The sequence below is a fragment of the Gallus gallus genome, chromosome 7 (assembly GCF_016699485.2).
Source record: "Gallus gallus isolate bGalGal1 chromosome 7, bGalGal1.mat.broiler.GRCg7b, whole genome shotgun sequence".
Classification (NCBI taxonomy): domain Eukaryota; kingdom Metazoa; phylum Chordata; class Aves; order Galliformes; family Phasianidae; genus Gallus; species Gallus gallus.
In genome coordinates, this window is record NC_052538.1 from 19861768 (window position 1) to 19886997 (window position 25230).

The 25230-nt window shown below is 36.1% G+C and overlaps 1 long non-coding RNA gene across 1 annotated transcript in view; it reads left to right on the forward strand.

Moving 5' to 3' along the window:
• LOC101749123 overlaps positions 1-25230 on the forward strand; it is a 261538-nt gene that overhangs the window by 31189 nt on the left and 205119 nt on the right. Inside the window, exon 3 of the long non-coding RNA XR_006939836.1 lies at positions 3220-3362. This is a non-coding gene — a long non-coding RNA (uncharacterized LOC101749123). The remainder of the gene's footprint in view (positions 1-3219; positions 3363-25230) is intronic.

Below are 25230 nucleotides of genomic sequence, written 5' to 3' on the forward strand. Positions count from 1 at the left end.
GCCAGGTCTCCTGACAGGGCCACTCAACTAGGAATGGAAAATCCCTTCTGTGCTTTCTGATCCAGTGACTATTTAGGCATTTTCCCAGTTAACTCTTTTATACAAACTGCATGGAATCTAGTTCATAAAAACAGCATCCCAAAGGGACACATGAATACAGAGTTGTTGAATGATCAAGAATAAGATGCTTCTGGGCTTATTTAGAACATGAACAGGTGAGCAAGTCTCCTTAGACTAGAGACTGTTGTGAAAGAATATCTGAACTAGAGACAAAAACACAGAATGTATATTAGCATTATGCTTTGCCTGTGCTATTCATTGCTTCTCAAGAAAGCAGATGTAAGCTGTTTCTGGTATCTGAGATGCCTTGGGAACTTTATGGACTACTAGTTTAGGTGTAGGCTGTGTCAAAAAGTAGATACTTTATGCACTTTTAGGCAGTCTAAAGTATTCAGTGTATCTTTACGTATTCTTGTGGTCAGATGTATTTGGGGAAGCCTGCCCCTTTTTGAAGTGGCAGCTGAAGTCCCAACAAAATGCTCAGGATTGCTATAGAAATATATGATACAGATGAATCTCATTCCTGCACACAGTTTTGGACGTATATGTTATTAGGCAAGCATTTAGATGATATACGCAACTCCACGGTAGCTTATAGAGCTTTTTCTCTTTTCTATGTGATTTGACATTAGTGAAAGGGAAAGCATAGGCTGGGGTTTCTGGCAGATGGCTGAGCTGCTCTCTGGGGAAGTTGAAGGTATGGATTTGAACCTCCTCAGACAGCAGAGGAACTCAATACCTTCCCACAAGTTAATAGCGCATTTGAGCATCCCTCAGCAGCGCCCATTGGGAGAGTCTGTGCTGCACTGCAGATGCTTGCTGCTGTGTGACTTGCAGTCTTCCTCCCTGGTCTTCTAAACTCAGGTCTTTCTGGATTGACTGTGAACATAAGTTTTTGTCTGAGGGGACATCTTTTATAGAACCCTACTGAAGACCTCGATCCAACCTGCAGTCAGAATGTGGGTGTCAGCAAGCATATAGAGTATTGTCCTGCATTGCGTGGGCGGCTAAAATGCATTGGCATTGGTTTCATGCACACCGTAATATTGTTTTACCTGCATGGATTATACACACATCAGCCACTCTGCTTTCTAATGTGATCTATGTTTAGCTTATGCTGCCGTCTTTCTGCACAGAGAATGCAGGTTCTCTTTCTTCAGTACCTTAGTGTAACAGAACTGTAAGGTAGTCTGAAGTTCAGTTCATAGAGCAAAAAGTTATTTTCAACATTGTGTTGTTCTTGTGTGCTTTGCTCTAAACAGCTCAGCTCTTCGGAGCACAGTCAATTCTCTGCTACATGCCTAGAAAGGACTTCACATGCTGAGCGCTCCTATGCACCTGGCATTTGGGTGCTGTTTTGATACTGAATGTGATAATATTGTAGTCTCATTTGAGTATAGGGGGACCTGTATTGTAGATTTATGGTAAACATAACTTTAAAAACTTAATTCTAAGAAATGTAAACTTTTTAGTACAGTTTTACACTGTAGTGACATACACAAAACAGTTTTCTCAAGCTGAAATCATATAAACTAAAATCATATAATATGTATATATTCCACGGAGCACCTCTTCTGTTTGTTTGTTTGTTTATTTATTTACTGTTAAATCCAAGGTGAAATTATGATGAAGCACGCTACAACTGTCTTTGTTTTTTAGTTCCCTAATACTATATGAACCACTCACTTAGGCAATAGCTATAAATACATAGTGGCAGACAAGCAGTACAAATGAGCTCAAAGCTATATAAATGAGAAGGAAAGACATTTTTGCTATATAAGTGAGAAGGAAAGAGGTTTTTGCACTTGTTAAAATGGAAAAAGGAACATTTTCCTGTGATATCAAAATACAGCTTGATTGAATATATGCACAGACGTACAAGCACATACAATTACTGCTTAAGCTTATGAAAATGTAGCTCTTAATATCTGTTCTAACCTCCATTAGGAATATTATAGAGCTGCAGTCTGCATCTATATTGGTTATTTAACAGTGATAGTGCATATTGTAATTGATCTAGATAAAGATGTTAGCATAAAGTATGGCAGATGTGCTTAAACCTTATGTCCCTATGTAGTTGTATTGGCCAACGATGGCTTAATTTTTCCTTAAGATAAAATGTGCAGCTCCACGCTGTAGCTTGGTGCATCTTTTAAAAGCAAAAGGAAAATTCCTGTGCATCTTTATTTAAACTGACAGAATTATTATCAAAGCATACAGATAATTAAGTGTTGAAACTGAGAACCATCTCAGAGCAAAGAATTCTGCTGATTTTATGTGTGTGATTGTTTACAGATTTCGTTCTCCATTTGCTCCCAAAGAATACACTTAAACACTCAATCAATGAATAACCTACAGCAGTTTGTTGTAGATTCAATAATGGGGAATGGTGCATTGTACCAGGATAGTCAGATATACCCATAGGGAGTGTCAGTGGTCAAAATGCTTCCATTGCCAGAAGGTAGTCTGAAAATGGTCTAGAAATTCAATACAGCATTGACCCTACATTGTATACATGATCTGCAGTCAGTTTCTCAAGCTTACTCGAAGTTTAAAAAACAGCCATTTTAATTCTGTCGTTCAAAATATATTAAAAAAATGTATTTTGAATTAAAACTATTTTTCCTTTTTTTTAAATCGTAAATGTAAGAGATCTTTTCCCTTCTTTCTGTGCATGCACCTTCCCATTGTTTTATTTTACCACAAGCAGATATTATGACATGCTTCTGAAAATACACTCTTAGAACATTTATTCCCCCCTCCACACTGTCAGATCTCTACCTCGTCTGTCTCTGACACTAAATGTTTTTTGAAATGCATAGTGATGCCAAATTACAGGCAATACATATATTGCTAGACTTGCTGAAAAGCTTTAGCTCCTTTTGATATGAAAAGGTGTCTTAAAATATCAACTTCACAATTCTGTCCATTAATAATGTAGAAGCTTGCTTCAATTCAAAATATTTAAATAAATGTCTGAATGCAGTTTTAAAAGATAAATTGAAATAATGTTATACTTCTTCAGCAGTTTACTAGAGCACACGGAATTAAAGATGTTGTCTATTTGGTACCAGAAAACTAAAAATGTTTCCATCCATGCATATTTTTATTCTGTTTTTTTTTTTTTAAATGTTGCTATTGTTTTATTTTTGTTTTTAGGGTTGGCAATTCCGAACAATTCTGCCTGATAACCTACTTACTGCCAGTGCCCAACTACATCTGATGCTGCGACTTCTTGGACAAAGCAAAAACTTTCTGCTGACTAACATCTCCACTTTGCCCCAACCTGCTGGATGCTCTGGGTAAGTCAGACATCTTTCTTCTGTAGCATGATCCTTGTTCTTTATATTGCCAATGAACATCTTGCTAAACTGAGGCAAAAATGTATATTGCATCACACTGCGCTTCGGGTTGATGCATTTTAAAGTGAGAGTAACAACTAAATGCTTATAAGAACAGTCAGTAGGCTAAGTGCCTGGAGTTATACATATGACAATAAAGTGAGATTGCACCACGTGCGATTTTTTTACGGCAAGATTTGTACGGTGTTGCAGGCTGCTCTTCTGAAAAGAGTGCACAATTTCAGTTTTTGTTTGCCATGGGAAAGTCCAATTGTTTTATTACAATAGCTAAAGTGAATTTATTGGTTTGATTCAAATACTAGCAAAGACCTTTATTCTTTGAATTTTTTTTGCTATAATGAAACATTTCAACTGTATGCTATTTAGCAGATGCAAATGTTTCCTAAAAGCAAGGAAGCAGAATAACCTTTCAGCTTTTACTAAAGCTTAGAAGTGTTTTGTTTTGCCAGCTGTCTATGGAAGTTCAGTGCATAAAAGGTTAGGAGCCTGACTTTTTTTCTGTCTTGTATATCTTTGAAAAATTGGTTTATGGCGAGTCATACATCATGTAGCTAAGACATATGGGAATAGTTAAAGATTAAGGTAAATAGACAAATTGAACTGCTTTAAATCATTTTTCCCTGTTTCACTTTTATGAAAGAGCTTATGAACAAAAGTTGACATTAAGCAATCACAATAGGCTATTCTATATATTTTAGACAGTGGTAAAGACTTTAGTGTCAGAAAGTGTTGCATCACTGATGCTTACATCAATTTGATTGGTGTCCAAGTTTTAAAAATGTTACTTTGTCAAGTCATAACCTTTTCTGAGTCTTTCATTTGTCATTGTTTTGATGATTATATCTTAGGGGAAAAAAAAAAAGAAAAATGTTCTCTGCATCAGGAATCATATCATAGTTCATAAGGCTTATCAGTTGCCTTGATGAAATTAGCACTCTTGTCTTTCTCATGTAATATCATTGCTTAGACGTTTTGATGTAAATATGTACTTTTTTTTTAAACAGAAAGATTAGCAATTTCACCCGAGGAAAGTAGGCTAGAAAATGTACCTTCATGACATGTGAGAATATATTCTGGCTTGTAAAGGTATAAATGAGAAGATTTTTGTCAGAGGCACCGTACTTTCTGACTGTTATTGTTAATAGCATCGCTATTGTTGGGAGCTTCAAGACCAAAAAAAAGGTGTCAGGTGACAAAGTAAGGTAATTCAGAGTTTGAACTTAATATAAGCAGGCACATATTTTTGTTCTTGTCTTAACTGGTCCAACAATACATGCATGCTCTGTGAACACCAAATGTTAACTAAGAATGGATTTGTTTTGCCTGTTTGTGTGCTTTGAGCATTTGGCATGAATTTGAGAAATGAGAAATAATAGGAGTTACCACCAAAAATGCCAAGTGTGATTTAAAGTGTTGTTTCCTTTACTTTGTGATTTCAGAGGAATTATTTGTGTTGTCATTTTGAAGGGCTTGGAGCTGGGGTTGATGTTTATGATGTTTTAAAGATGAATTTGCTATTGGCTAAATATTTATGTGAATAGAAATCTTTATGGGGAGAAATAACCAAGCTCTGAGTAGGAATTTTATACATATCCTTGGAAGCAGCTTAGCCAAGCAGTCCTAAGCAGATTAAAACACTGGGCTCTTCCAAAATGGAGGCCAAATGAAATGATGCTTGTTGTGGTGGGTAACATGACTACATAGTTATGTGAAGTTTTGCTTCGTTACAATATTTGTTTCTTGTTTGATTATAGGAGATCACTGCCATTTGTAGGCCTTGTGTTTTTGTTTAGTACTTGGCTCATAACCAATTGCTAATCACTTTTGGTTTTGTTCTGTGCAGCAATACTATGTATGCCAGTAGTTACTCTGATCACTTTACAAATGAGTGGTTTATGTCAGTGTGACTGTAAACAAAAAGTTCTCAGTGACTATGCATTACAAAATATCATTTGGTTTCCAATATCAGTGGTGGATTAAGAAAAAAGGGGGGGGGAGGATTTAAACTGGGAATGTTCTCTATAGAAAGTAAATAATATTGCTTTGTAGCTGCTTTTAATGGGACGCTTATTGTTTTGAATTCGGGAAGTTTCAGCTGTTTTTGTAAAAAGCAGGCTCAGATTATTTTCAGTGCTGTGGGCATCCGTGCATCTTTTTGTCTCTATGGCAGGAAAATGTTTGTTTCCTGTAATCTGTTGCTATATTTCCTGTTTATCACATCAGCTCAAAATAAGGCAACAGATCAGAGCCTAAAATACTCAGGTAGTACTTTAAGGGAGTTTAATTCCCTAAATTGATGGAGAAATATCTCTACCAGTGTAACATTCAAATGAATCTTTAGGAAATACTTTTGGAGAATAAATTTCTATATTAACCTTGATTATTTTGAACTGCATGACTACATGTTTAAAGTCAAAAAGATATATTAGCATGATTTTCTGGTAAGTCAACTTCTTTCTCCCTTTTTTTCTCCTTCTATTGACTGTGTAGAATGTCGGCAAGTTTAGCGTGACATACAAATTAGCTGGTTCCTGGCAAGTGAGCTTTGCCCCTTCAATCACAAGAGGGAGCTGTTGGAGCTAAAACTACAGAAATGGGCGCTTACACGTCGCCGTTTTAATCAATACTGCTCCGTTCTAAATATTTAATGAAATACATTAACAATTATTAGTTTCCACCATCACACCCTATGACTACCACTGACGTACGTTTTCCAAGAGAAGCATGAAAACAATAATTAAAGTGAATAAGCCTATACATTGTTGGTAATATACTTGGCGTGTGTGTGAGAACAACAGCCAATCTTTTCTCCTTATGTTGGTGACAAGCTTAAATCTGCTTCAAAGAAAACAGTCTTGTCAAGCAGTGAAACGTAACTTTCATTATAAAAAACCTTTGTTACTCGTTTATGTTGTTTTGTATCAAAAGTCTGCGGGTCCAACTTTTCTCGTGGCTCTGGTAGGAAATTGAGCGCACACATGAATGTCATATGGTGAAGAATGTCAGTTTATATGAAAATTGAAGAATTATCTGTTTTCCCCCTGCAGTTATGCACAAAGGCATCATTGTCAGTTGCCTTTCTTAGACCTTCCCTGCAGGCATGATCAGACTCAAGCAGACAGCTATTTTCCTTTAATTTTCCACAGCAAGCCAGTAATGCTTATGATTATTGTGAAGTCAGGAAAAGTTTAGTTTCATCAAGTGACATGTAGTGTTGCAATTAGTTACTTAAGCACTTCTTATAAAATTTTCTACTACGGTATCTAGCTTGTCAGATGCAGCTAAATATTAGCATCTTGTATTAAACAGGAGGGTAAAAACTCCTAGCAGAAAGCACAGCTGACAGCTCTCAACATGAGCTGAATGATCACTCACAATTGTAATCGATTCTGTAAGTACTGAACACAAACCCCCAGGCAATTGAGGAAAATAGGATGATGAAGGACTGCAAACTAATACGTTACACATCTTCATTGATTAGTCATTGATTAACCATTATTTTCCTGAATGACAAACAGCTAGTGGTAAAGTAACTGAAGCTGATGATTTATTTACATGTTAGACAGAAGATGACTTCTTTATTCAGCTGATCGTGAGCTAATGCAAAATCAGAAGACAGCATCAGCTTAAGAATAAAAGCAGGTTTATTTTTTATTTTTTAAAAACAAACAATGTTCCTAGTTTCAAAATAATTTTACGGGTAGAAAATTAACTGTGCTTTCAAGCAATGCATGAAATTCAAATGCAGCTTGTCTATGCAGTACCTGTAGTATAACTACATTTAAAGAGAAGATCATTTTATAGACTTGGTATTTACAAGAATATTGATCAGTGTTTATTGAACTTTTAATTTAATTCTCTGTTTTGTTCAGTGCCTTATTGGCAATTAAACATAGCTGCAGAAATGGCAGAATGACCATTTGTAATACATGTACTATCTTTATTATTCTGAAAAATACATCCAAACCTTAGCTATGAACGCTACATTGAATTGGGAAGTGCATAATTAGGAAGCATTCTACACATGTGGAGATCAGATTGTCCTTTAATACTTATCAGATGTCTAATGATTGTTATCTCTTACCAGCACACTACAAAGTAAAACTGGTTGCAGTGGAAGGTGGTGGGATAGGGGCTGCAGGTGAAGTTGTTGCCAGTCCAGTAGACTTGTGCTGAAAGTCCTGTTGACTTTTTCCTTTTCTTTTCTTTTTCTTTTTCTGTTTATCTCTACTTTTTTTTTTTTTTTTCCTCCCGAAGAAGGAATAATGTATTGCAAATGAAAAAGTGGTCCTTAAATCATTTTAAGAAAGGAGGCCTATGATATTCTTTCTGAGAGGTTCCCTGGTACTCCAGGAATGAAAGTAATATGGTAAACGTCTGTTACTTCTTAATGGAGAATCAGTAGGACTCTTTTTTTTCTTCGTAGTCTTAATTGTGATGAGCTTTCTGTAAGCACATGGATATAGTATGCTTCTTTGCAGGAATTAAGTTCTAAAGTAACATTAATTAATGTCTCCTTAATATAGGGTGCTAGTGATTTCTGTGATATGGATTAACTAGATACAAGAGAGTTTCAGTGAAAGATGTGTACTTTCAGGAAATATGAATGTATAATAAATATTCAAGAGAAACCTAGCAATAGTGATGAACTTAAAGGTTTATTATCATATCACATAAATTAAGAAAAAAGAAAGACATCAGTATACTACAGAGCTACAGTTGAAGAGTGAATGTGCTTGATACTACCTATAACAGTTCCATTAGTAAATGCATAACTGTGCAATTCTGTCTTCTGACCTTAACAGATTTGTAATTCTGCAGATTAAAACATTGAAATATCACCATACACTTGGCCAAGTCTTTATACGTCAGATTTGCTCTCCATGTTTTATTATGGTGGAAAACTAACCTTTTATCTTCTGTGTTTTTATGTATCTTGCTTGCAAGTGGATAGCTATTGATATCCATCTGGTACCTTCTGAGCACATTTAATATGAACGTTTGTTAAACTCTGTTGCAGAGTAAACACTGAGCATGATCTTATTTCTGACTTTGAGCATTTTTAAAAATTAAAACAAAAAAAAAAAACCCACGTGTTGCTTTCAGATAACACTTTTAACTTGCTTGCAAAAGAGCTCTAGGACTGCGGTGGATTTATACTAGTTCTATTCTGTCCTTGCTACCAACCAAGTAAAGTGGACTTCTTGGCCCCTTGGGACATCCAGCCCTCCGCTGCTTTCGGGATTGGAACATACTGGGGAGCAGAAGTGTATCACTGGGCACCAAGTTGCCACTTTCTTGGCAGTTCCATATTGTGAGCCCTGAAATGATAGTCATCAGTTTGACACATCTTAACTGTAAATCGCTGCCTCCTTATGGCTAATCATCCCTGTGCATTTCTGACAAACCTGCAGCACTCTTGCTCTCCTAACTGCTGCCTTGCACTGCATGTGGAACATTTGCAGCTGGTCAGTTCTGATTGCTTTAACAAGTCTGAAAAATAACAAAAGAAAAATCGTTCTTGCAGCAAAACCACAAGGAAATCCTCTAGGACATGCTATGGAAGTACACAGTTCCCGTCTCGTTACACCTCTGCTTTCAATATATATTTCTGGTTCTCTGCATAGAGATAAATAAGAAATCACAGAAATCTTGATATATTTTTGTGCGTCATACTCTGTTTGTATTACTCATTTAAATTGCCAATTAAGGGGGCTACCTGTATGAGCAAGAGTGTGATGTGGCCTGCTATGTTATGCTGCTGCATACTTTGTAATTGAAGAAAAGTAAGAAATATTTTGGATTATACTTCTCATTCTTCCAACTCCAGATAAATTATCACAACTACTCATGGGGTAAAATATGCCTCCGTGTCTTCAAGCATATTTAAAATCTTTAAATTTTTAAATGAAAATGTAGCTGTCAGTTTTAAACTAATTTGGATGGACAGCAATAAAATGCAAACCTCACTTCAAATTAGAATTTTCAGTGAGGATTTCTAATGGAAAGTAATTGCTGACAATAGGAAATGACAAATTACTAATTACTTAGTTCAATTAGACTTTTGTGCCTTTGGTCCTAAGTGGCAAGCATACAGCAAATCTTGCACTTTTATAACAATTAATGACACTAAAACTATTTAAACTGCCAACAGATGTGAATAAGAAGACATGAATTGAAACTTACTTAATTTACATACTATCCCAATTTTACATCAAGTAAATGGTGTTTAATTTTTATGTTACAATTAAATATCACTTGCATAGTGTGATTTCTGCAGAACTTTTCAGGATAAAATAGTTTTGCTGAAATGCAAGTGCTAATGCTTTTTTTCCTCTTATCACAGCACTATTTATCTTGAAGTGACTGTAAAATATACAAGGGCAGTGAATGGAATATAATTTTTTTTTTTTAGAGCTTATGCTAACAGTTTTCCTAAAGTGGGATGGTAAAACTGCCTCAACTACACTACTGCAATGTGCGATTACAAATTCTCCTTCGAATTTATGGGGAATACAAAGTTTTGTCCAATGCGTAGCATTCACAAACTAAGAAGCCATGCATTTGCTCCTCAGTTTTTAGAAAGTCCTTCCAGAGTTAATGTTAGATGCTTCTTCAATTGCTGTTTTCTGCCTTTTTTTTTTTCCAGTACAGTCTGAATTCTTCATAGTTCGTCACATCTCTCAGTTTAGCTCTTTTGAAATACATTCAAGTACATTTCTTCTGAATGAGAGCAATGGCAGACTGTAAAATAAAACCACAAGCTGACTGTAACATTTTCTGGACAGCCTTTAATATATTTCTGCACAGGTTTTTGTTCCATGTGAACTTTCCCTGAATTTATGCAATTCAAGATTTCTCAGATTGGATGCCTAAATTTAGATAACCAAACAAAGCTTTTGTACTTTACTGACTGATAGCCTCTTTTCAAATTTTCCCTTGTGGTCACTAAGATTTCCTTCAGTTTTTAATATTCCTGAGAATTAGGCACTTCTGTCTAGTTCTGGAAACATTGCCCAGTAATGCATTTTTAGCAGAGAAAAGAAGGGAAAGATACTACACTGTGAAGCTATTAATCCAACAAAACTCTTCTTTGACTTCGTAGATTTCCAACTTATTTTTTAAGTCAAAGTTAAAGGCAACATTTTAAAACAACCTATGGATCCAAAATTAATTTACAGTTATTTAATTTTCCAGAATGAACTCCCTACCCTTTTGTTTTGTTGCATGATATAAAGCAGTACGTGATACTGTAGCAGTGGGTGTCCATATTGGGCAGTATAGACTGGGGAGAATATTCTCAATATAAGTGTAGAAGAATGAATCTCTTTATAAATGAGAAGGGTATGAGAAGATTAAAATGTAGGATGTAGTTTGGGAGAGATTTATAGAAATACCTCCAATTGTTTTCAGGAGTCGTCTTGAAAATGAGGGTGTTTTGAAAGGAGCATTGCTCAGGTGCAGAACTTAGATTTACCAAACAATATAAGAATATAAGTATTGATAATGTTATATTAAATAGCTTTAATTCGCTGTACTTCAAGAGAGATGAAGTATGAGTGTGAATATACCATCACTGCACATCTTCCCAGGTGTGCCTCTATCTGTGTCCCTCTCTGTAAATGACTGCCAAATGATCATTGCTTTCCTCAGTCTTCCTATCCTTTAGGTAGTGCTGCAAAAATAAATAAAAAAAAAGACGGCAACAAAACTCTCCTTGATTTGAAACATTCAGCTACACAAGTGCAGAACTGAAGAGGTGTAGAGGGTCTACTGTATATTAGATATGAGAGTTATAACTATAAAAAAAAAAAACAACAAAAAAAAACCTTAACTAGTTTTTCATCTGGATTTTGTTAGTGCAGTTTTATTGCCTGTAGAGATGCTTCAATCTCTCCACTTAAGTCCGGCAATTTCTGTTGAGCTTTTCTGTGTTATAATCCTCTAAAAGCAACCACACAGCATAGGCAGTCTGTGAAACTCCTGGGAAAAGAATTTCTGCAAGTGTATTTTCTCCAAGAGATTTGTCTTGGCGTTTCTGTTTTATTTTACTATATTTTATTTTGTTTTTACACTTCCTGTAATTAGGGCGATTATACTATTACTTGAGAACAAAGCCGATAACTGAACTGAATTGTCAGCAGTAGTTTTGGACAAACCTATGTTGTTTCACCACCGCTGTAGTTTTCTCTTCCCAAAAGCTCAGTGAACTTTAGAGCTAGAAATACAAGAGACCATACCTCATAATAGAGGAGAAAGGAAAAGCTTAGGCAGGGGGTAGGAAGCCTGGGCAGGGACAGAGGAAAGAAAGACTTTCACAAATCAGAAAGGGGAAAAAAAATGTGGCATTGGTATTGTGCTTAGAAAGAGATAATGTGGAAAAGAGGTGAGCACAGGGACAGAAGTATACCTGGAGCAAGAAGAACAGAGAAAAAAAAAAGTGACCTAATTAGAAGAAAAAAGAGAGAGACAGATGATGGGGGGAAGCAAAAGAAGGGTCAAAGATACCAGAGAAAAAAATAATGAAGCTAAGGAAAATTAGCAGGACAGATATAAGGCTAAGAATATGGTGTCTTCATTCATGCCACAATGAATCATGAGAGGAGAATGTTTAGGCTGATTTAATCATCCGCAGAGTGTATCATTTCCTTTACAGCTCCATCATAATTATTGAAGCACTGGCAACAGATGAAATGTGCAATTCTCAACTGTTTGCACTACTGAGGAAAATGAGGATGGAAATGACAAAAGAATTGAGTACAAATGTATTTATGTTTAGCTGTAGTCAGAATACAGTGTATGTCTGTAAGTGTATGTATACCTTACAGGAGGAACTATCTGTATCACCAGTGACACATTAATACACATAAGCTAGCTTTCTAATGTCACTGTAGTGTTAACTAAAAAGAGATGAGAGAGCAATAATTAACTTCAGTGGCAGTAAATTTATTTAGTAATAAAGCACACTGCATAAAGTCAACAGTTTATGAAATATACCAATACCATCACTGTTGTTTTGTTTTGCAAAATATTACTCTTTACATGATAAAAAGGTATTCCTACATAAATTGGGAAAGGCAAATACCAACACTACTTTAGGATTTACTAAGAAAATAAAGATGACTTAAAGTTGCCATACTTTCTCAGTTTCTGTGGCCTAGAATATTTCAAAATGACATTTTTCATTATAGAAACTCTTAGCTGTCCGACGTGGTTATTCGCATGTACTTTTCTCCGGTGTGAAAAGTGATATAAATGAATTTTTGCCTTCTCTCAGATAATTTTCTGTTATCCTATCGGTGAAAACTGACAGTATGATGCTGTAAATATTTTCTAACATATGGAAGGAAATATAAATATGGTACTATCTAAGAAATAGGTGGCATTCTTTGCAATGGAAATTATATGTTTCCATTTTATCTTTAAGACAGTGAACTAATAAAGAGTCTTAAACAAAGCAGCTCTGGTGGAAATCTCTGATAAAGCTTGATTTTAATCCCTGTTGTATTCACTGGCAGGAATTCTGTTACTAGATCAGAGATTGTGCACAGGTAAATGAACAGAGGTTTTTTGTTGTTGTTGTTTTGTTTAAAGAGAGAAAATCTGAAGTGTGAAAAGAAAAATTGGTATCATTTAGATCTAAGACACTGATTCAGCAAAATTCATCCTGACTTGTGCACTGGGCAGAGCTGCTGAAGTCCTAAACAATGGTTTTTCAAAGCTACTTGTGCTGTGGAAGACAGATGGCTGTTTAGCTACATGAGGTCTAGCCATCTTAAATATGCCTAAATACAATGCTTACTTAGATTTCTTCCCATACTTAATGGCGTGAAATAACATATTGATATTAGCAACAGATTGTTTTGTGGATTGATAGTTGTCTGTACCTGTAGTATATGTTGTATATCTGTCAATCTCATTTGTTAATTAAAATTTTGTTAGATTTCATGCATTTATTTATTAAAAAAAAAAAAAAAGCAACTGCCCTTTATACAACAGTGCAGGAGAAGAATATGAGTAAAGAAAGCAATGTAAGAACAAATGGAAGAAGGAGATGCTTTTAGAATTAATACATAGGTTTTAGAGGGGAAAAAAAGGTGCTTTTTTTTTTTAAGATTAATACAAGTGTTTTAGAGGAGAAAAAGGCACTTTTTTTTTTTTAAGATAAAAGAAACTAGTGAACTCAGTTACTGCTAATGGTTAGAAGCTAGTGTACCAATGCAATCAGATGAAATGCAGACTATAGATATGGATTTTATTGTTGCTTTGTAGTGGTTTTGCTGCTGTTATGGACAAAGTGTTTAGGATGAAATGCCTTTTTAAGAGAACAAAGAGAATAGTGTGTATTAGTGTACACACAAGAGTATTGATATCTTCATGTCTTTGTACGTGTCTTGAATCAGTGGATGGTAGGAAAGAGCTAAAATAGGGATACCTGACTTTTGGTTTGCTGCATCGCAGTGACCCTTGGAATTGAGGTACTTATGTGCCATTACTTATATGGTACATACTCAAATGAGGTACTTGTATGGACAGCTGTCTAGAGTGGTTGAGACTAAAAATTTTGCCTTGTTACTACACTAATGGAGAAATAAGCTAGTGCTTATTGTAAAGCAGACTAAACAAATGTGTTTTGAAGCCAGCTATATATTAAAAAAAAAGAAAGTCAAGATCATGCTTGAAAATGACTTGGTACAAAATAAAGCAAAACAAAACCTCGTATGCACTTTTCATTCTAAACTTTTAGCCTGAATTTTGGGGGAAAATAATAGATATGAACAGGAAATGATCTAATGCTGACTATTCTCCTCATTGCCTTACCTGACAGTATGTTCTTGAACAACCATTATTGCCAGACTGAAACAGTCAAAAATTCAGTTCTCTACAAAATCATGAATTTGTCAATTCTCATGATTTTTGTGATGTTTGTATTGTGGTAGTGTGTTTTTATTTAACTTTAATTTACCAAGCCTATATTATGCAGTCTTTTTCCTTTTCTTCTCTTTCTTTTCTCTCTCTCCCTCCCTCTTTTTTTTTTTTTTTTTTGTTAAAGTAAAAACAGGGTTTCTCAATTTAGAAGCACAATTTTAATTAAAAACAGCCTATTGCAAAAGCTTACTGCTAGGAGCACAGGACAAGACAGTATCGAAAGTCCTCATTTCGCTGTGGCACACACTGCAACTCATCCCAAGGAAGTAAGAGTGGGTAAAGCTGGCTTAAGTCTGGGCTGTGCTTCTCTAAGAGCATTGTGGACTGACATCCCAGAGAGGTGGAATCAACTGTTAGGCTGCTTCAGAGCCTTATGGTCCTACCAGAAAAATGGATTTGTGGGGCATTAAGTTGTTCTTGCCCCCATTAGTGTGCATCACTGCTGCAGCCAAAACCTGCTTTTAAACTTCTTGTGTGTTTGATCCCCTGACTTAACATCCTCTCACTATTGTAAATTGCATCTTTGGGGAAAGGAGAGGAGCTGCCCATGTCTGCATTGCAGTCCTTCATAACAGGGATGTTCTATGTTCTCCAATGGAGGATAAAAGAAAAACCCTAAAACTGTCTTATGGTATTTTTTGTTTGTTGTGTTGTGGAGAAATTCAATTAACAGGTTTAGAAATGGCTGATGACTTAAATTACAGAGAATGAGTGAGTTTGTTTTTATCTTACAAAAAAGTAATCTGATGTTGTCAGCAGATAGACATGTCAGGGATTACTTCATCTGACTGCGTTTGCTATGACCTGGGGTCAGCTTCTCCTCCCTGTTACAGAGCAAGTCTGGTGCAACACTTCTGACATCCATCCTGCCCAGCAGTTACTGGGGAACAAGGTATTGCAAAGGGAGCATTAGCCTCATACCCTGAGACACTCTGTGCCTCTGGTGCAGGTTTACAGCTGCTGAGCCAAAATCTGGAAGTGTGGAGAGTGCCCTTTCAGGTTGGAATGGAATAGTTCATTTGAAATGGAAGGGAACTTCAAAGATAATTAACCCATGTGCCTGACCACTGAAGGGCTAACCAAAAGGTAAAGCATGTTAATGAGGGCATTGTCCAAATGCCTGTTGAACACTGACAGGCACCTGTCTAGGTAGACTGTTCCAACGCTGAGAATTGGGAATAAGAGGCAGCAGTCTCTTCCTCCTCGGTTTTCTTCCTCCTTTTTTCACTTTCCCCCATCCTTCAAAAAATCTTCACATTCTTTCAGTGCCAATACTTATAATTTATAGAATATTTGAGGAACAACAAAATGAAGGATTATTGTTTCCTGGACGTACTCAACTATTTTGTTCCCCCATGAGGGGTTTGTTCATGAAGAGAGGAAGCAGTGGAAAGACAAAAAGGCTTTACTGGGACAGCAGCATGAAGGATCTGCTATGTCTCCACACTTAGAGTTCTAAGTTTGTTGAATATTTCCCCCTTCCCAAAGATAAGTAGCCATAGGACCTGTGACCTGCTACTGAAACCTGCCATTTGTATTTGAGGTGTGAGCACAGGCACGCCCCAATCCTGTGGCAGAGCCCCTTAGCTTCCAAGTGTGGCACAAGCAGCCTTTTCAGTTTTTCTCAATTCCTGCTTAGTCATGAAAGGTAATTTAACTCTGAGTTTAGTTCTATCCACAGAGTTTTGGCAGCTGTCTATTGATTTTTTTTTTTTCTTGTGTGTGTGTGTGTTTTATTTTTTATTTACCTCTCTGAATTCCACATGGCTTTTGATTTAGTTGTACTGGAAAAGGACAAAGAAAAATCCCACTCTGGTATGTCAAAAACTACACTTTGACTCAATAGGGAATGACAAGGGGTGAAAGACATTTTTCTGCGGACTTGCAGGATGGTGTTGTAGTTTCAATAATTCACAAAACCACTGATGTTCAGAAACCTTTGTCTTGTGCCAGGACGCAGTGTGTTCACAGTGGCGACGGAAAGAGAGATCCTGATCCATGAACCCACTCTCTGCTCGTTTACCTCCTATAGTCAGTGAGTTCCGTAACTTTTATTTGATGATCAATTCATTCTTTCTTGTGCATACATTACACTAAGACTGAAGATTATTTTCCTCTTGACCAGGCTCATTTTCTTTCAGTTCTTGTTGTTCTTCCTGTGTTACTGAGACAGCTTTTGGTTTCCAGGCTAGCTAGCTGAAAGTCTGTTTGTGGCTATAAAAGAGCCAAACCAGGGCTCAGTACATGGATCTGAGGAGGATTACTAAGGATTCTAGGGCATTTTGCTTCTGTCCAAAATTACTTTAAGGCATAGGTGTCAGATAGCTTGGCTGTGTCTGATGGATCAAGGGGATGGAGTGAGAGTGAGAAAGAGAGGTGAAAGGGATAAGGAAAGGATTGAGGACAAAAGGAAGATCAGAAAGTAGTCTGGGTAGTGAAGGAAGAGACAGGAACAATATCTTACTTGTGAACTTCTATTTCTAACTCTTTGAATACCAGACGGTTGGGAACATTTCTTCAGATATTTTGATGCAAACTGCAGATAAGTGGCTGGCATTTACAGTTCATATCCCACTGCAAATAATCTACATCATATCATATGTATATCATATCATATACATATGATTAGATTTTAAAGGTAGGAAATATATTCTGGATTTGAGTCAGAAATAAAAACGATTCAAGCTTTTCCCACCATGTGTCTATTTTCTTCCCAGTTCACTCTGTTTGACAGTTCTGCCAGTAGCTGTTTGGGAGCCACTGAAACCCGTAGTAAGTGGTGCTGGAAGTCGGGTCTGCAGCATGTTTGCAGAGCTGTTTGTAAAGAGAAGCATCTCAGCCCTGCAGTACATTTCTGTGGACACTGAGTGCTGGCTGCTGCCTGCCAGGTGCCTGTTAGAGGTCTGTCCTGCACTGGACTCTTGAGCTGGGGACAGCTGGGAGGCTGCTGCTTGGGCATCTGCGCTGTAAGGAGGATGCTCTGGAGCTCGCTTTGTGGCTTTGATTGCCAGTACCTAGTGCCATGACCTCCAGGGCATACAGCATAATTCTCTGGGTTTTCTGCACAAGTAAGGCTTGAGTAGTTTTGCAAAAGCACAGCCAGGAGCCTCAGAGCTATGAAGTCTTTCCCAGCCTCTACTTTTCTGAACAAAATCCAGACGCTCTTATTCTAGTGTAAATGTACACACAATGGTTTGTAGCCAAATAACCAATTGTGCCAAGCGTGACTGATTTCGCTATCTCACTGCCCATCTATGAATATGCAACCCAAAGAAATGCTAGTTTTTTTTCTTGTAACCCGAATGACCTGCTGTGCATCTACAAATGTTACTGAATCTCTGCTTCACCTGAAACAGTGTGATGCATGCTATAGCACTGACAATGAAAGAGTCACAGTTATTTTTTTTAACTTTTTTTTCAGTGCTGAGATACCAAAGTGACTTAAATACCCAAGAGATCTATAGATGAAGTGAAAATGGGCCAGTTTAATAGATAGCAGTGTTTACAACATACTGGGGAAAAGATTGTGAACTGGGCCAGATTTTGTTCTTCTGTTTATTTGTATTTTACTAATTGAACTGGCACAAGTATGCTTTTTCTCCTCCATCATCCTCTGATCATATCTCTTTTCTAAGCATCTAGACTATAAAGCATAGTAAAGAAAAGTGTGTGGTAGTTTTTATAGCACCCTGCCACGTTCAGTGTTTTGCCTGAAGTAGATTAACATATTGTACAATCCAGAATTTCTGCTTGTAGAAGAGAGTACCAACATTTTTCAGAAGTTTTGGTGAGCAACTTCAAAACTCTCAGGGAAAATGAGAGGAACCAGCGACGCATACAGAACAGCACACAGAAATAATGTCATGTGCATTTATGGAAATGTATAGATCAGATTAATAAAGGAGCCTTGGTGGAAAAATAAGGAAGATGCTAGTAAACCATAGTTTAAGAAGTAAATGGTCTTTTGCAGTGAAGGCCCGTGGGTTCTAATCTTAGTCACATTTGGCTTGCAGCTACAGAAAATGTAGGGCCATTGATTATTCCCCAACATCTTTTTTTTTTTTTTTTTTTTTAAAGAATACAAAGTAAGAGTATCAGATTTAAAGAAAACCTCGTAAAGCCCTCCACTGAGATAGAAATATATATATGTATAAATTAGATATGCATATATAATCATATTATCTCGTGTTTGATTGGTCTCCTTTGATCCCAATTCTTTGCTATTGACATAATGAAGAAAGCTGTGCATACTCTTAATTTTTTTGTTGTTGTTGTTCAATCCCTTATGTTTGGTCAAACTGCATTTTCATAGCTGGATAATGTGGTAAAAAGATTCATTGTAAGAGTTACCTAACAACATTGGTGGTGTTGATGAATTGTTGCAATTAATACATTCCCTTAATTAGTCTGATACCCAGAAGATGCACCTGGCAGGTCATTTTAATACTACAATTGATTTATTGCTGCTAGAAATGATTTTACCAGCTATCTTCAGAGAGCACAATTAGAGAGGATTTCATTTTTTTTATGCGTTTTCACTGAGGAATAAACATAAAAGGTCTATGTAATTCAGAACAAAGCAGCTATAATGTACTAATGGTTTATGGATTTTATTAATATTCAGCTAACATTAGAGGCAATTTTAGAGAATAGCGGCCTATTTTCTATATGAAGTATTCCATTTTTAGTATCTGAGTGCCTTATTTAAAAAACAAAATCAAACCATGATATTTTAAATGAGTTGCTATTATCATGTATGGGAAATCTTCTAAATGGTGTACCATTATATTCGCACACGTGCGTTTGTCTGTACTTTGTGATGTATGTGGTGTGTGTGTCAGATGCATTGTGATTTGGAAATAATATAAAATGTGTACGATTTTTGAATCATGATGAAGTCCCTCTAAACAAAGAAATGTTTTTATAGAGTTACTGCAACAGTATAAATAAGTTAATGTCAGCTTTGCTTTTCATAAAGGAATCAAATATTATTTTTGTATTTTCAAAAGCTTCTGAAATCAATAGTGAAATTAGCTTCTTGCTCTGCTTTTTTTCCTCCAGCTCACTGTATTTTTCTCCATCTGTAGTGCTGCAGCAGACAGCACGGCTGCCTTTTGTTAGCTTCTCTGTGTACTATCACTGACACAGTTGTGGACACGTCCAGCAGGCCTCCCTTTCTGCATCTTAGAACAAAAGATTGTTTCTTGAATATCAGCTATTAATTCTTAGGTGATTAAAAACACTTTTTTTTCATCTGTTTTCCTTTGACAAAATGTTTTCCCCTTGATAGGGGAAAAACTGTTTAGGAAGTGAACAAAAAACCTATCTGTAAATTGTTTACATGCTCCAAATTTTAAATGAGGAATTTGTTCATGCAGGGAATGGAAGGTTATTCTTTTAATGTTTTTGGCTAATCTGGTTTCACCTAAGCTTTGCCTGTCCTGAGAATAACTTGAGCTTGCCTTGGGAACTAATGGGCCAAGCCTGATTTGCAGTGTGCTTCTCTATGATCCTCAACACAGGAACACAATGTGTGAACACAAGCTGTGTGCTAAGCCTTGGCATCTGGAATTTAGGAATCAGGATTTGGAAGCCAAGTTTTGCTTTTCAAATTAGTGCACTAGTAGAATAGCTTTTGATCTTGCAATAAATGCATGAGAAAATAGTTGTGGTTCAGTACTTCTGAGCAGTGTTTTTAGCCTCATGTTCTATTGTTTCATATTGCATTAAAGGCAACACATAGAAGAAAAAAGAAAAAATTCCATGTCTATTATCTGTGTGAGCCAAAAAGCAGCTGCTAAACAAGGGTATGATTTATAGTACATTTAAGACCTGGTTTAAGTCTCCCTGAAGTCAAGGTCCAAGTCTGGGATCTCTGTTCTGAAAAGATGCATCTCAGCATGTTGAAATTACTCTCTTACTGTAACGTTCTGATTGTGTACATCAATTGTTTTTAATGTGAATCACTAATAAGGAGTGCTTGGGTGACAGTCTGCCAGAATCATTGCAACCTGAGAGCTAAACAAATGTGGTGGGTGAAAAGGGAGCTGGAAGAAGCTGTGTTGGCTGTAGGGTGGATTTCATTAGGTCACAAGTGAGGTAAGAAGGCACTTTAGGGGTGACAATAAAAATGTGGCATCAGGACAATGTCTACAAGACATGATGTAGTAAATGCTAAGATTACCAATCTGTGTATCCTGGGACGAAGAGCCTGATGGAAATGCTCAACGTTGTTCCTGTGTCCTAGTGGGATCACTAGGATAGTGTGGGCTTTTCCTGAGATTCTTGAGAGAGGGAAATGCTCCTTGTTCATCGGGGAGACCAGAGGAGATGGAGGTGTAGCAATTATGAACCAATTTAAGAATGGTTTCGGCCAAACAGGAGTCATTTTATTTCTGTTTAGATTATGAGGAAGTTGATGGATATTAGAAATCTTGGGGAATAATGAGAGGCCAAATATGGAATCACCAAGGTTGGAATATGGATGCTGCAGATTGAAAACATAGGACAAAGCTAAAAGAGAACTAAAAAATGAGGTAAATTTTTAAGCTTAAATAGAAGGGAGATAATACCTCTCAGTGAAATCAATTTCTTCCAAAAAAATTCTATTAGGGTCTTCATTTTTATTTTCTTCTTTTTCCTGCTTGAATTATCATTAGATTTTATTCTGAAGATGTAACACAGACCCCTCAGATGCCATGTAGTGTAGAAGCTGTTGAAAACTGTCCTAGTAAATATTTCTGTTGTTAAAACACTATCCAATCTTTTACCCTTTGTTGAGGACCCAGGGGTTTTGTAAAATTAAGACTTAAATCAATTGATTAGAAATATTGTATGACAAAGTGTAAATTTAACATAGGTTCATTTTTTAAGTCCTAAGATTACTTAATTAAAGAATGCAATGAATAGAAAGGAATATAAACCAATAACAACCGATTCAAAACAAAATCATTCTGAATATTTAATTTAGAACAAAAAGAACAAAATCATTTCCAGCTGAAAAGTTAATGTCAATGTTTTTTTTTTTTCTCTTAGGGATTTTAGTGAAGATTTACAATTATCATAGGACTTGGTGCAGTTTGTTTGCTCCCCACAAAAGCAGAAATGATTTTTATTGACCAATCTTTGATCCGAGAGATTAAAGAAAGTACCGCAAGAGCAGTGAAAAGGATAACACCATGGGGGTCAATAGGCTTACTGCTACTTGGAAATGAAAGTGAAGCATTCCATTGGGAGAGGGGGTGATTTAACATTCTTACTGGGAATTTGAGAGTTTTCCTTTTCTTTATTATTATTATTATTTTTTATTTTAGAAGAGAAAAATTATTCATTTTACTTACAGGTTTCTCCATGACTTAATACCGTGGCCGTAATATGAGGTCATTTAGAGGGCACTATATTCGCTGACATAATTCTGCACAATGCTTTTTAGCCAAATGGCTTGGCTGTCTCATACTCACACTCTTGATTGAAGTGTTTCTGGTAGACTTTTGGAATGCAGTCTGAGGGGTTAGCGACTCAGTATTTTCAGCATGAATACATTTCCTATCTCATAGAAAGTTTGTATGAACTACTGCAGAGTTAATGTGTCTTTCTGCTGTTTCTTGAAGCACTGTGAGCTTTACACAAAGCTGGTAAAATTGCATGAGTCAGAAAGAAATGGAAGTCCTAGCTTGATACAGTTTTATTTTTTATGGCATCATCATGGTGATACTTTATGAGGATATCAAAATGTCTGCTGAAAGGCAAATTTTTCTTTCTCAAAATAACCATTAATATCACTTTTACACTGTGTGTGTGCACGTTTTCCTCCCTCCTTGTCCAGGTGGTATGATTTTTATCTTCCCTTTTGCAGCAGAGAATTTGTGCAGGAGGAACAACAGCTGGTATGACTTTGACTGGGGATGCACAGAAGTGCTTTTGTTTACAGAATATTCGCAGAGACGCAAGAGGCCTGGCAGAGTACTTGTGTCATGCTTCTTCCTCTCTTTGAAAAGTTGCCAAAGAAATCTGTTTGAAATTGGCCAGTTATACTTATTTTGCTTCTTACCAGAGACAGGACTGAGGATTTAGAGCATTTTTCCCATTCTTATTTAATTTGTTGCAGGTAAATATTAAGTGGTTATTAACTAACTTTAAAGGAGGGCAGAAAAATCTCTCAGAAAACATTGCATCCTACGAATCTATGCTAAAAGAGCACTGTCAGCATTTCACCTAGGAGATCAATTTGTTTTATCTCAAGGAATATCCATGGTCAGTTCACCCTGCAATGGGTTGTGAAGCTTGGCTTTTCTGCTGGTATGGTGTGAGGTAAACATTTTTTACTCCAAAAGCAGAATACATCTGTCTGTCTGCTTCTAAGGTTGTTTCAAGATTCTAATAGAAAGATAGTTTTATTAATAATGATGTAACCAGGGACTTAATAGGAATTGAAATTGTGATTAGCTTTTTTTTAATCTTCTCTCCTCCTTAATGTCCTGAAGACTACTAACTTTGAGAACTTCTTCATATAAGAATTGATCTGTACTGATCATTAAAAAGCATGAAGTGACTATAAGATTACTATTATTCTGTTTACAGTCAAATGATGTGCCTTTTTTACAGCTCATTTACTATTTGCAACAGGTTGTTGGCAATATTTTCTGGGTCTTAAAATTCTGTGCTATGTTTTTATGTACTCGGGTCATGTTTTCTAGAAAATCATCACTGACCTGGTTGGTTGCTTTTTGGTCACTGTTGGATGTTGATGTTTTGGGTTTTTCTTTTATTTGTGTTCCTAGTCTTGATTACTCAGGAAATTGTATCACTCAATTTTGTTAATAAGTATTGATATAGCAAAGAGTCATTATGAGGTAGTGCATGGTGAGGAAATAAAAACTTTCTGAAAGTATACAAGACCTAGATATGCCTTTCTGCTATATTCCTTTCTAGATTCTGTGATCTAAACTTGCACCTTTCTCCTGATTCTTTTCTTTAGGGTAACTTGTAGGCTTTATCTCTTAACTGTGGAATTGGACTGCTATACTTTTTTTCCTTGAAGATGCGACACATTTCCATCCTTTCTCCTGATTGTATTTCTCAGATCTTGCTCTCTCAAGTTTTATATATATATATATATGTATATATATATATATATCTTATATATATAAAAAAATAAAATTTTTGGAGGAGAGTGAATATTTCATTTTATTATTTTTTTTTTTCAGTGGTAGAAAAGTAAAACCTAAAGATGTAGACTGACTGAACTGTAAAGCTTCAGAAACTAGAAGACAAATAGAATGAATCCCAAATGTGCTATGGAAAAAACAAAGCCCTTTTGATATGGAAGGACCTACCTTTTTAATGCTGCTCTCTTGGGGTGATGTTCAGTGAATCTAGCACCATTGAACGGTGGTATACTCAGGAGCAGGATATAAGAAAAGGCCCCTAGTGTAGCAAGAAAGATTAAGGGTTTTACTGATAATGACTTAAAAATGAAGCAACTCCTGTACTCAATGCTGCTTCTGGGTATAGTGGACGAGAAATGGTATTAGCTTTTTGTGTGCCCTGAAATCATGATATTTTCTCTATAAAAACTCATTTTTTTTTCTTTTTTTAAAGATAAGTTCCCCCCCCTTTTTTTTTTAACAGGGGACAAACTCTCTATGAAAATTTGTGAAACATCTATGCAAAATCTCTGCTGTGTTCACACTTAAGTGGCATGTTTTTATGGTTCACTTCTTGCCTTCACTGGCTGTTGTCAACATTATCTATGTTTCTGAAACCCTCGTGTGATCTGAAGGAAAAAAAGGAGGGGGAGGGAAGAAAGAAAATAGGTAGCATAGTTTTTTTGCAGCTGTTTTTTTCATGGAGCAAGCTCATTGCTAATATCAGGCTTATATTTGTGTAAAAATAAACAAGGGTCTTTTTTGCTGCATTCTGGAATTAATAGATATGAAACTTTATGCCAGCAATGTGTGGGGTTTTGGTCACAATAATATGAAAGGATACACCCACAGCTAGCAAACAATCCCCTCTCTTTTCCTGTTAAAATAAGTAATTTGGTTTTGAACAGGACAGAGCAGTGAGAAGAATGCTACGTTAAGCTAATTTAACATTGTCTTAAGCTATGAAAGGTATGGAAAATTGGGTTAAGGATATCACTAGAAACAAACCAAAATGGCAAACACTGCGTGCAGGATTCATCTCTCTGTAGAGTTAGTGAACTGAAACATTTGGGTATCAAAGTATTTCTGGTTTAAGTATCAATAGCAGCTGACTGGAAACAGTACCAGGAATCTGCGGTTCAGTCAGATTTGATTGTTATCTTTAGACGTGTATATTTCCACTCAGGGATAGGTGTTTGGTTGCCCTAATTCATTTAATCTTAGTTGTTTTCTATTTAATCATTAAATTGTCACCAAAAGTAAATCCTCAAGAAAATGAGGGATACTATAAAAAGATAAAACCAAAGTGATAATTAGGACATACCTTAGAAATGTACAGTGATTATTTTCATTGAGAATAAATTTGACAGGCTGAAATAAGGTAGTTGGATGCTCCCTGTCTCCACTTTATTTTTTTTCACTGAAGAGAAACAGGAAAAAATATTTAGGCCTCCTACTTTCAAAAATGTTTCTTTAAGGTTTCTGTTAAAAGCAGGCTTTACTGTTAAGTTTTCCTAAGCTATTCAGCAAGTAGGAAGACAGGTGAGTATTTGGCAATTTGGTATTCACTTCATTACAGTATTCCATGAACTCCAAAATGTGGTGAGGAATAAAATAAATTTCCTTGAATGACCCGTGGGGTTACAATCTGTTAAATTCTGTCAAATTAAATATATAAAAAATAAACCATTATTTTAGCAAATAAATGTTAGAGTCATTTCAGTAGAGTAGGC